At 36.9% G+C, this 13416-nt stretch overlaps 2 long non-coding RNA genes across 2 annotated transcripts in view; both read left to right on the forward strand.

Annotated features, from left to right (window-relative positions):
- LOC115334720 overlaps positions 1-6621 on the forward strand; it is a 45106-nt gene extending 38485 nt beyond the window's left edge. The window contains exon 3 of the long non-coding RNA XR_003921233.2: positions 6515-6621. This is a non-coding gene — a long non-coding RNA (uncharacterized LOC115334720). The remainder of the gene's footprint in view (positions 1-6514) is intronic.
- A 3882-nt stretch (positions 6622-10503) lies between these two features.
- Positions 10504-13416, forward strand: part of LOC115334719 — a 33988-nt gene continuing 31075 nt past the window's right edge. Inside the window, exon 1 of the long non-coding RNA XR_003921231.1 lies at positions 10504-10720. This is a non-coding gene — a long non-coding RNA (uncharacterized LOC115334719). The remainder of the gene's footprint in view (positions 10721-13416) is intronic.

Consider the following 13416-nt stretch of genomic DNA (forward strand, 5'->3'; position numbering starts at 1 on the left):
CTCTACGGCAATCTTTTGTTAGCTACTCTATGATGAAATTATGCTCAAATTGCAAAAATAACAGTGTGACAGTGCCCATGAAAACAACCTTCTCTCATCTCTGTCTCTGGACCCATTATCACTCAAAGCAGTTGCCTGCCACTGCATTTAGTCACAAGTAGGATCTCTTGTGAACTGTGTGCATCACTTGTAGTAACTCAGAAACACTTTTCAGTCTGTAGGTTGGCATAAAATGCAAGTTTCCAGCCATAAAGCCACTTCATAAGGAAATGTATTTCTAGACTCACAATTGCTCTCTACAGCTTCCTGAGGAGGGGACGTGGAGAGGGAGGTGCTGAGCTCTTCTCCCCGGGATCCAGTGACAGGACGCGTGGGAATGGTTCAAAGCTGCACCAGGGGAGGTTCAGACTGGAAATTAGGAAACATTTCTTTACTGAGACGGTGGTCAAACACTGGAACAGGCTTCCTAGAGAGGTGGTTGATGTCCCAAGCCTGTCAGTGTTTAAGAGGCATTTGGACAATGCCCATAACAACAGGATTTAACATTTCACCAGCCCTGAATTGGTCAGGCAGTTGAGACTAGATGATTGTTGTAGGTCACTTCCACCTGGAACTATTCTGTTCTGTTCTGTTCTATTCTATTCTTCCGTTAATCTAATGCACCCTGCAAATGATCAAGTCAAAGCAATTGAGTGGGCATCTTAAAATCAGAAACAAGCTAGAGTTAGAAGTGGAGTTCTTAAATAAGAATTGCCAATGAGAAATAACTACATAGAACCATACTATGACACTTCAGCATAAAAGAAAACAGGTGTAACAATAAGGTATGTCAGAAAAGCGGCTAAATAAACACAGCTAAATAACAACCCGGTTAAATAAAGGAAGAGGGAATTTTCATATTTAACCATATGTGAATAGACAGATTTTTATGAGATAAGTAATGATGAATAAACTTTTAGAAGTAAGAAATATGTAAATTAGTCCAGAAGAGATTCATTAAAGTACCACTATGCCACTTTATTGCACATAATGGGTCACACGTAGGAGTAGATTTTGTCCCTGTACCAAATAAGATGAGCTATGAATATGAAATGAATAGAGGTCAACTGTGGGAAAAGAAGAAATAACAATTATTGCTATTATACCTGGTTTGTTTCTGGTCAAAGGTGGTTCCATTTACAGTCTCAGAACAACTGACGCCATTGTGTCCACCAAAACTTGCCTCACATGTATGTACAAGATTACATCTCCCTTCTAAATTCTTCTTCCTGCCTTTCCTGCTGTCCCCTTCCTTTTGTTGATGACCATTTTTCTCCAAAACACCATCACTTTCTTCTGATCTGCAGCAACATGGATTCAAGGATAATTTCCTCTTTGTTTTCATTTTTCACTGTCTTCTGTCCCATTTATGACAGCTTTTTCAAGCCCGTCATCTTGAATAATCAGCCTCTGTGCCCTCTGTCAGAAGGGTTGAATTTCCATCTGCTCAGTGTTAATTTCACCTTGAAGAACTGCTGTCTTGATAGCAAGATGGCCTCTTCCTCTGAAAGTGTTATAAGGCTAAGTGGTACAAAAAGACAGGAGGAAGTAAGCCCAAGGAGTGTGCAAGGTTCAGGTTCTCTCTAATGAAATTTTAAAAAGTCTAGTTTTTATCTTGCTACTGACTATCCTGCTAGAATTTAGATAATCCAGTTGATGAGCAACTGCTAACCCTGTTAAAAGCAATTGACTTCTCATGTTTTAAGGTGCTCTGTCTTTTTGCATAGTAACATAGGTTCATAAACTGAGAACAGGAAGACAATATTTTCCTTTATTACAACACCTCTAACAAGTATAATTACAGCTTATTATGGCAAATGCGAGTGTCAACAGATGGTCTTTTGTCCAAAACATTAGCAAATGAATATCAGAACAGCTGTGAGTCTGTTGTAATTTTTTACTTGAAGATGAAAGGTTGCTCGACTGGTCAGCCTTAATTAGCTCTGAAATCAGGTGTCATGTAACAGTTAAACAGGAACTTTTGTCATCCAGAAAAAAAAAATATTTTTCTATTCTTCTTTTGCTTGGTAATTCTCAAATGCAGGCCAAAGGAGCTCCCAAAGAAAGTCTTTCTAGTTACCAGCTACAGTGCACTCAACCGCGCTGTTGCTGGATATTTGACATCTGAATACCACTACAAGCCCACAGAACTTGCAATAATTTTCTTTTAAGATTTATAGTGAGCCAGAATTAGGAGGATTAAAGCCACAGGACTTACTGTTCCAGTACTCAGTGAAAAAATACGAGGGTGTTTTGGTTTTGTTTTTCCCCTCAGTTCTATAGCATGAAATTTGAACAGAGAAGACCAGGATGAAGAACAGAAATGGAAGCAACAGAAAGTAAATCTGTATAAATAGGTTAAATATTACCTAAAGTTGTGGTGTCTCTGTAAACTCTTCCCTTAATAAAGATCTAGTTTAGTTTCAAATGCGTTGAGTCCCATGGATAAGATAGATATTACTGGCTTACTTGTACCAGTTGCATAAATATGTACGTACTCAGCAAACCCATATCAATCAGGCTTTTTTTTTCCTTTAGTGAGAAGACACTCTGTATTCCTCAAAGATGAAGTTACAAATCAATGTGCAAAATGCATTGTGTATGAAAACAAGTATCTTAAATGCAAGTGAAAATAAGTAGGATTTGCATATATACTCTTCTGTCACCCTCCAACAGGTTCTGTAAAAAAACTCCTGATCAATGTATGTCAGTATACAACACCCAGTATGTTTCTGTTTCCTTGTGTCTGGCTTTTGTGGTAATGACATTGGGGTTTGGAGCAGTCCTGAAATTTTAATATAAATTGTATCTTCTTGCAAGATATTAATGTAGCTTATGTAGCTAAAGAGTCATTATACTGCTTATTATTATGTGCATGCTAATGTTGTTTTCTATCAAGTTATAGTTGCTTTTTATTAAACAAGAGAAAGGTCACTCTAAAGGTTATACCAGCTTTGCTATGACAGTATTTAAGCTGCAGTGCAACTTTCCATGATGTCCTGAGAGACTGTAAAATATATTGTCATATTTTCATCTACTAATTGCTCCTTCAAGTGACCTGATTGTAGAGAAAGTACCTCAGCCTTCACTACATATCCAGACAGATATGTTTCTATGCGTACTGCGGAGAACTATAAACATGGGATGATAAAAAAACCAAGGGCACAGGTTGGCACTGGCAACCTTGGGACTATAAATAGCTCACAAGTGGTCAGTTAAAGAAATGCAGTCCTGGGACCTGGGCAAAACTGGATTCAGCAGAAAAAAAACCCAAACAAAAAAAAACACAAAAAAAAAGAGCGCAAAGAACAAGTTTCTGATGTATGTGAAAAATACATGGTAAATTAATATGCAACATGGCTTTGCAATAATATCAGAGAAAAGGGTATGTATAATGATTTCAACTGTTGTTGTTATTATTGACAATAAATATTTGGCTTTCTCTATAAGGCATGTTTTCTTTTTGCCCATAACAATATATTGAATATAAAACTATGAGATCTGTGTCTTTTGACTATTATGCAGATTGGGATGCAGTAAAAATTAAATGAGAGGGGATATGGAAATCATTAACTGAGATGAAGCACCTAGGCATGTAGGGCACATGATGACTGCAGATTTTTTTAATATGTGAAGGACAAACATAATCTCTAATACTAAGTACAAATTATGCAATTAGACTTAGATCCAATACAATTATTTTTGTAACTCTATTGACCAAAACTTGTTTACACAAGAGTTAACAGTATACTAAGGTTACCTGTCACTGTTCTTGTTCTGATTTTGTCTGGTTATGGAATAATAACTTTGAAACTGAAGCAAATTCTATACAGCAGAGAAAATCTTCATCCTAAAGCAAAAAGAAACAAAAGAATCAGATTTACCTGATATAGATTCTGTTCTCTGGATGGATAACTCAATATGTGCTTTTACAGTACCTAAACCAAAAGACTAACATCCTCATTAGATGGATGCTTTGTTTTCACATTTGCTTTGCAAGGAAATCACAGTTAGTATACCAAATATAACCCAAACACATCTATACGATAACATTTCTTGTCACTACAGTGTGCCCTTATTAAATCAAGCATTTCTCCTAGAGAGAAAATGTGTGTTAAAGGTCATTTCCACTGCAAGAAGTGTAGATTTCTACATAGCATTTTTGTAGCATCCTTTCATTGACCAGATAACCTCAAGCAATGACCAAGGCACAGCTAACACATTTTTTTTTGCCATCAGTTTAGTGGCTGTAGATTTTAGATGCTCCTTGGATGTGGACCTCAGGATTCTTTGTCTCTTGTTTCACAAACACAGGCTGAAATAAAAGTGATTTGATATCCTCTTCTTTATGACTGATTTCTCTTCTGTTTCAACCTTAACTCATTGTTAGAAAGGAAAGCTTTGTATTGGTTTAGGCATTGTTTACTTCTCATTTATCTAATGTATTTGATTTACTTTAGTCTGCAAACTACAGAACACAGTCTACTTTCCTCCACTCTCATTTCACAGTGAGTCCTTCTTCCTCTTTCTGCCTCTGACCTCTGTTACTTCTAAACCAGGAGTTTTACTAGGCAGCTGTGAATGTGTACCCTTTTAGAAGAATGACCTTGTCCCTCCTATCCCCCCAGTTGTAATCAATCAGCTGGTTTTACTCATTAACTTCAAACACTAACTGACACTGACTTCAAAGACGTTTATTCAAAAGGCTTAGTTTTCATACTGGCATAGAGAGAGACAGAGAGTGCATATATAATTGGTTAGAGTGGAGAGAAGTACTTTATGCGTAAGTAACTTAGTTCCCTTCCTTTTGCACTGCTTCTCCACTTTTCTGTGAAGCACAGACAGGAACTCATCTCTTTTTGTAAACTGCTGTGAGACAGTGTCATGTATTTTTTACATTTTGTTGAGTATGTATAGAAACAAGATTTAGTAGAATATCAAGATGGATCTTTTAATTATTTATTACACAACTGTTTCAGCGGTTTCTTACTCCAAAAAATGTCCCATTATGAGTAATGCACGAGTGTGTGTGACTGCATTCCTCTTTCACAGTCAATCAACTACAGGGCTCTGAAAAGTGACATTGGGACTGCATGTGCATCACATACTACACAGACCAAGCAGGGAATGCATGCTGAAAATACCAATTATCATCAACAGCTCTAGAGCCGGGGCCAACTAATCACCTCTTCAGCTTCCAGCTAATAGGAAATCTGATACAAATTGGCACAATGAAGAGCATGGACCTTAAAGTACACTCAAAACAATCTAGTATTGTTTAGACAAAAAGACCTCAGAATTGTCTGTTTTTCTGTGTATCATCGTTGTCTAGTCCTGCCCAAACTAGGTTAGTTCTCAAACTGCAGATGCGTGGAAACTGCCTGTTTTCCAAGAGAGTCAGTAGAAGTATGTGATACACAGTACTACTGTCCAACTTTATGTCTGGATCAGCAGCCGTTCCCAAATGTTTGTGGTGGTGGAGGATTTTTTTTTAAATTTGTGACTCCACTTCCTGAATTACAATGCCATTCGCATTTGCTTCACCCTACTTTGAAAACAACACTTTCAGGTGTCTCTGGGCAATTAAACTACCTTGTTATGCACTTGTATCCCAGAACACAGGAAGTCTGTCTGTCCATCATTTATTTATCCACATGTGTTCTGATGCCCACAAGCCTGTATCTGCACGGAGAGCTAATACATACAGGTTACTTGCTTCACAAAAGTATCTGTAAAAAGATGTAAGTTCTTTTAGAAGACACTTCAAATAGTTTCTGAGCTTCGTTATTTAAAAAATATCTCCATGCAGCCTGGTTCTTATAAAACCCTGTTATTATGGTTTACTGTTGTTTCAGTTTTGGAAGAATAACTAGCCATTACTGTGAACTGTCTGATTTTTTGCTTCATACATCTTTCAGAATAGATCATGTAATATGGTTATAGAAATGTCCTTGTAAAATTAGGTTGCTCTGATAGAGTGTCTAGCTATACTGGGATTAATTGTTTGCATTCTAGTCCCAGAGAGTTTAGCTGTTGGTTTATTTTAAGTGACTTTGTGCTGATCACACATATGCCCCTTTCTTTTTTTTCTTTTTTTGGGGGGGAGGGGTCAAGTTATGAATATTGCTACCACAGAAAAAATCCATGGACATCAACAGATTAAAAAGTATGAAACCAGGTCATATTAGTGGCATGTCTGTGTACTACATACAACAAGGTGTGTTGCAGACTAATTTCTAGGAATAAAGAAGAAATTTCTCAGGAATAAAATCAAACCTTTGAATAAAATTAACTAATCAGGATATAATAACATAAATAGCCTTTTCACTATAAATAACAGGCTTCTAGTCTTTTTGGATTTTCAGAGGTGGGGGTGGTAATAAACCCCCCAACATCTTGAAAAACCTAAAAATCTTTGGTATCATGTAACCCAATAATGCAATATGCATAATCTGCTCCTTTCCTTTTTTCGCAGGGCAGCTTTCCACAGAATTTGCCTTCTTGAAAGACAGAACAAAGCTGGTGTAGACACACCTAGACTCCTGTCCTATTCCCTGGAATTGGAATATCTCAGGGTAGAGCAATGGCAATGGAGGGATCAGCCAGTGTGTTCCAGTTTGTATTAGGAGCTTGTAGAACAGCCAAAAATTAGTGAAGCCAACAGGTGGCATTTTTGGGCACTGTCCACCTGGGCTCTGATCCTGTACTGCATTTTCTAACTGGCAAGGCAGAGATCCTGGCTCGATGTGATTATCGCTCTGTATTAATGTATTGGCTCTGAGCTGCAGAGCTGGCCTAGTCATTTCTGCCAAGACATTAATACTCCTTGTGAATAGGAAATTGAGCCAGATTCTTCAACATCAAAGTCAATGAAATCATTATTACTTTTGTCCATTCAAAAAGTGAGTCTCAGCCAGGAGACTAGCTATTCTGAAAATGTAAAAAAAATCATATATACAACCTTTAAAAAAAAATTAATCAAAGAGCAGAAAAAAATACATTCTATAAACATCAGCAATAAATACAGATATGTAGATATGAATGCTGGCAAAAAGAAGATGAGCAAGATCAGGCCAGTAGTTTTTAAGAAACTGTGAAATTGAGAAATGGAAATACAGATACAGTTTAATCCAATTTGATGGGATGTAGCAGAATCCAGAACTTTAAAAATAAGATCCTTATACAGAGAGTTTTACCAGGGGATCATTGAAAATATCATACTACTTATTGCCAGCCAAACACATCTTATGACCTTTTCAAAGCAAACTAATACGCAGCAACCTCAGGAGAAGATTAGTCCTGTAATTAGACCTCCTACTCTGCAGCTAACAAATCTGTCAAATGTTTCAGTCCTGTGTCAGAGTCCAATACTTTCTGACCAGGCTTTTCCAGATACTCTACACAAGGAAAGTTTAGTGTTTTAATACCAAATTTACTTATTTGAAGATACTGGACATTGCATTGGGTTTTGATTTAGCAGAGTATGCAGGAATGTACTGAAGTCACAATACAAGCAAAATATAGCAATTGCAATATACAGTTGGAACTCATTACAAACATGATCCCCATCATCAGTCCCCATACGCTGTCACGACTCTGATCACCCTCGGTCACTGGGCAGGAGCACGTGGGTTGAAGCCAGCTCAATCCAGTTGCTGTTTTCAAAGTTTATCCTGTTGGTTGCTCAGTTTTTATACTCTGTGTTGGGCTGAGCCACAAACACACTTCCCCGTGCTGGTCTGGCTGGCTCAGAAAGACGTTCACACCTTTTTTCAAGGAAGGCCATTTACAGGATCAGTTGATCAGCTCAACTGTTTGTCTAAAACAAAGGCCACCCTCTGGTCTCTTTTGTGTTAAGTTCAGTTTTCTTCACAACAGCTGTGGTCATTCCCTGTACTCTCTTCCCTGGGCATCACAAGAACGTTGCCTATGTCCATCTCCTCCAAGTCTTCTTCCATTGTAGGGTTTTGGTGCTTGGTCACAGCATGATATTGCTTTCATGACAGCTAAAGGAAACTTCTGTTGATAAATCAACATGGTTTTGTGGGTATATGTTGCTGTTTGGAATCTGTAGCAGTTTCGTTAAGTTAGTAAAAAATAAAAATGTTCCTCGCTTATACTGCACCTCTAGGACAAAACATAGATAGAAAGGAAAAATAAATAAACAAATTTTGCTCCTGAGCCCAGCGTTGGGAAATCAGCTGGGAGTCATTTAGTTACCAGGAAATATCGGGTATGCAGACAAATGCATCCAGCAGTACCTGTGCTGTCAGAGAAGCTTCCAATGAGTACTCACAAAACACACCTAAATCACAGAAAAAGAAAAATGAGGAGACTGAGTATGAATTAAGTGTGGGGGTTTATGTAACTAAGTAACAGATGGATAATGCCAAAAGGTGTGATAAATCCATGAGCCAGGGCACCTTACAAGGTATGTTACTCCCAGAATACTTTTCTTGATCTCACAAAGTTTAACACAGTGGATTGTCATTATATCTGCACGTGTCAAGAAGAAAGCTGCCACCACAAGCGACTAGGGGTGGCACATCTAGTCTTATGATGGTGTACAATTACAGATTTGTGTCGGCATGCAGTGAGAGATCAGGGAGCATGCCTGAATTCTGAGAGCCATAAGATATCTGCCACATCGGCACAATTGCCCAGAGAAGTGTTTCAATGCTAAAAGTCAGTTAAAAATAAATGGCCTAAAAAATTACTCCAGCCCACTTTGTATCACTACGAATGACTTTCTGTTTTGATTAACAAAAATAACCTCCTGTAGGTACCCTCCTGATTCACATCAAAAGGCCAAACAACAATCATTATCTAGAGTGAGTTTTGCGTTAACAAAACTTTGCTCAAAATCTACAGAAAATATGGACAATATTTAAGTCTGTATTTATAGTTTCATTTTATTACTTCACTTTGGCTTGCTTTCAGCTTTCTGTTCCTATTCCTATTATGATGGGAAATAAAATACCATGGGGAAGCTTATTTTTGTTTTCAAATCTTCCTTAGAAGGTCTAATCAAATACATATTGGATAAATATGGAGGTACCTTAACCTTCCACAGTTTCTCTGACCTTAGCTGAGTTATTCTGATTATAAATCAGAATTATAAGGGGCAGGACAGTCAGTCCTAGAGAGCTTAGCATGTTCCTAGATTACAGGTGGTAGGTGCAGTGCAGCCAGCAGTTTTACCATTTTCTCCCTCTTTGTTTTTTATTAATGTATAAAACATGTTTATAAGTTTGCTTATTGTACAAAACTGCATCTAACAACACATTTATTTCTGGTAGAAAAAGTGAAATATTTAATAAAACATCTTTGATATTTTTTATATTTTCCGATGTCTGTTAGTATAAGCAGTGTTACAGTTTAAATGTAGTCTTTATTTATTCAGAAAACTGCAGCTTTAAGTTTTTTGCATCTCTGAAAGTTACAGCTAATCAAATTTCTGTTCTGTGCAAGGAGAAATATTCAGTTGGGGATTGATCTTTTATTTTATGTTTTATTCATTAATTTCTTTACCATAAGTAAATAGAGCCTAGGTTTTCTTTGAAAATTCTTTGTTGATTCATCAGTCTGTATCAAGACTGCTTGGTAATACTTTATAGGATATGATTTGACAAGTTATTTACGGTACATAATTTGCTTCTTTTGCTTACATTTAATGTATTATGCAAACAGCAAGTTCAAATCAATACCAACACAGAGGGTCAGGAAGATCTTTTCGACAAAGAAACTTGTTTATATGCATCACGAAATTTCTGTTTCTAATATGAATTTTAAACACACACACACAAGCAAAAAAAAACTTTCATAGCCAAAACATTATAAAAATCATAGCCTGAACAATGTGCAGTCAAATTGACTAGCTCAGTACAGAAAGGTGTTAACTGCCAAAAATATTAAATAGTCTCTTTTGTATAGGGGATGACCGATTATATTAAATGCCTTAATGCTCATGAGTTATCCTGAAGTTGTGGTTTGTTGCTGTCTTTTAGTTGTGCATTAACAGTCTCACGCGGTAATTGTAACAGACTTAGTAACGGACCATATTTGATTATGTGCTGCTTTGTTCCCAATATACCTATGCTCATTGAGAGGACTGGGCAGCTCGGGTGGAGGAAAAGGGAGATTGCCCCTTCCTTGGGGGAGCTACCATGGGCACAGCCACAGAGGCAGAGAGACGTGCTGGCGCAGGCAGGGCGGGCAGCGGACGGGCAGGACTTGGGGCTAAAGGAACACCATGGGGCCCGAGCAGAGCTGGGGAGGGCAGGGGAGGTATTGAGGTGAGAGAAATAACCTGCCCCCGATGAGACAGCAAAAGCTGTGCGTAGGGCTTTTTTCATTATTATTATCTTCTGGTTTTCTTGACCTAATCGCCTTGAGATTTTTCTGCGTAGAGTCGTGTTTCTCTTTCTTACCCCAATAAAACCTAGCTTTCCTTATTTCAAAGCCCTTACGGTGGGGAGACACACTGGCACAGCCACCTCAAAGCTCTGGCCATCTCAGGATCCTGTCACAACCCCAAGCTACTGGGTGTAAACCTAAAGGGAGAAACAACTTCCCTGTAACTGCAGTCCGGAGGACTGCGGTATGACTGCCTGGAGGCAGCAGTCCTGAGGCATTTTATTCTCATCACAGTGATGTATAATTCTCTTCATGGATTTCCATGGTAGATATGTTTTCTGTATTAAGTCTAGCTGTGTCACCGTTAATCCTCTATATCACCTATTTGCCACTTCATTCTACTGTTGACAACAGTGGCAAAATAAGATATAATTTGTCTTAGCACACCCAAGTGTTTTTTTAGATAAATACACTAAACAAGGTATGTGATAAAGTTTTTATGTGTATGCATGACATTATAGATTTGACCTTCCTAAACCACATTAACCTTTTTCTGTTAACTTCTGAAATACAGTTATAGGATGTTCTGGATATTGTCACAGACTATCTGTGGTTGCAATGGAAATGCCCATTTTGGCAGGTGAATCCCTTCGTTCTTGTTAAAGAAGTATTTGGACATATTCAAACAAGGAAAGCAATGTTTAACTGTTGATCGCTGCGCTTTAACTTTTACTTACAGTGCTGCCAAGGGTACTTACACCCTGTTCTAATACAAATTTACACTCTTTGAAATCCCGTAGTCAGGGATTTTCTTGTTCTTAAACCTCATGTGTACCATGCAGAACTTTCTGCAACATAAATGATATAATTCTTAAATGGTGAAGCCATAAAATGGATATTTTATAAAGTATATGACAATTTTTTTCATGATGCTTCAATACAGAACAATCCCAATTAAATTATACACCAGGCATAATAAGAAATTATGAGGAAGGGAAAATAAAATATAATTTCCTAAATTGCGGTGAAATGTTCCACTGCTTGAACTCCAGGACAAGGAAGATATACAGGATGGAAAAGAAAGACTTTGTTTTTCTTGGACTAAAGATAACCTAGAGAGACATGTGCTTGTTGTTCCATTGGCCAATTCACAGTTAAAGAGAAAGATATAACTAAAAAAACCCACCCAAAACCCTGAAAGAAACCCCCAAAAAAACCCTCCAGAACCTGTAAAACATGTAGAGGTTAATTAGTCAGACTCATAAGCCATCTGATATACTCAAAAAAGAAAAGAAAGAAAGAAAAAAAGCATTTATATAGAACCTTAATGAGGTTTTGTTTTGTTGTCTTAGAACTTTGTTCCATTACCTTATTAATGTTCAACATTTTCCAGCTAAGGGTTTTTTGGTTTGGGTTTTGGTTTGTTTGGGTTTTGGGTTTTTTTTTTCAGATAAAGCTGACTCTGAGTTATCTAACAACCGTTGGACACTCCATTCCTGAGGACATTTTACTTTGCATTGTTTCATTTTTCCTCCAAAAAGTACTGATCTATTTCTAGTATTTTTACTACCTAAAGGTTTAGGAAATCACTGTGAAGCTGCCCAACCGTTGTCACAAGCTGCCAGTGTAGAGAGCTGTGTCTCTTTTCAAATGTTACTCTGAGCTTCTTCAAGAGGCTAAAGATAATGGAGAAACAGTCTGACCTCACATTCATTTGTGCTTGATGTAACTCATAAACATCAGACTCTTCCCCTCTTTTCATTTTTGTTTGAATACTAGTTTTAGCAATGTGAATGTTTTCGTTGTCCTGAAAAATATTTGTGTGAGCATTCATTTGGAAGATAAGCATATTAATAATTTCTATTTTTCTTTAATGTATTTTCATAAATGCCTTAAATTATATAGCATCACATTTCTTTACCTTAATGGGGAAATTAGCTTTCCCATTAACAAAAAGTTATTTATGGTATTTATGGCTTTTTTTGTTCTGTACTGGAAGATTCAGTGTAAGACGGAGATCAGGCTTGAAGATTTGCACTAAATTTGTATAAAAGTGTGTATGTGACAAACACTGGGAGGTGGAATATGCACCATTAACTCTCATTGTAATAGAAAAAAAAAGATTAAAATGTATTTTCTTTATCTAACAAGCAAAAAGGGAATTTTCATCCTCACTGAATATCTTAGAATGTGGTGGGAAAAAGACATCATGAGAAAATCATATTTTTATGATCATGTATTAAATGAAACTGTGGTAATGATGGTTTCACATCAGATTGTTCTCATGGTTTACAGTAAGAGATTAAAATATGAAAATAAATTTTATTCTCTTGTCATTAATGAATAATGTTATAATGGAATATGGCTTCTTTTTACATTTATGGGGAATTACTTTGGAAAAAATATGGGTATTTTTGTGGTTTTTACATGATGTATAGTCTAGCTGCAGGTAGACTCCTCAAAAGATAATTTGTCTTTATAACATGTTTTCCAGATTTTATTTAAGTTTTGGTTAGTGACCAACCTCTATTAATCAGTTGTTATGAATTCAGTGGAGTTTAAGGTCATTTCAGTGACAGTTATACTAATGATGGAATATTTTGCACAAGTACTAGGGTTTGGGTTTTTTTAGCTTGGAGAGACTCACATCTTGTGCTATAAAGAGTCTCACAATTTACATATGGTGGAAACATTTCATCAGAAAAAGTATAGGACATTAGCAAGACTTAATCAGTTTCTTCTCTTACACCACAGCAGATCTAAGTCCTTCAGCTTAGGCAAGGTAACATGTTTCAGTTGTATATGAAGTCATTTAGGACATAAGCACGCGATATCTAGCCCTTGGGGTCAAATGCCTTCTATATTATAGAAGGATGAAGAGAGGATACAAGACATTTAGTTATTATAACTGATTACAAGCTTATACCAATTTATACCGTGTAAATGTATTCTCATGAGTATCTATAAAGGTTAAGTAAGGCAAGATTTTTTTTTTACCAATTGCAAAAGAAACACTGGAAA

Source organism: Aquila chrysaetos, chromosome 23, assembly GCF_900496995.4.
Source record: "Aquila chrysaetos chrysaetos chromosome 23, bAquChr1.4, whole genome shotgun sequence".
In the NCBI taxonomy this organism is placed as follows: Eukaryota; Metazoa; Chordata; class Aves; order Accipitriformes; family Accipitridae; genus Aquila; species Aquila chrysaetos.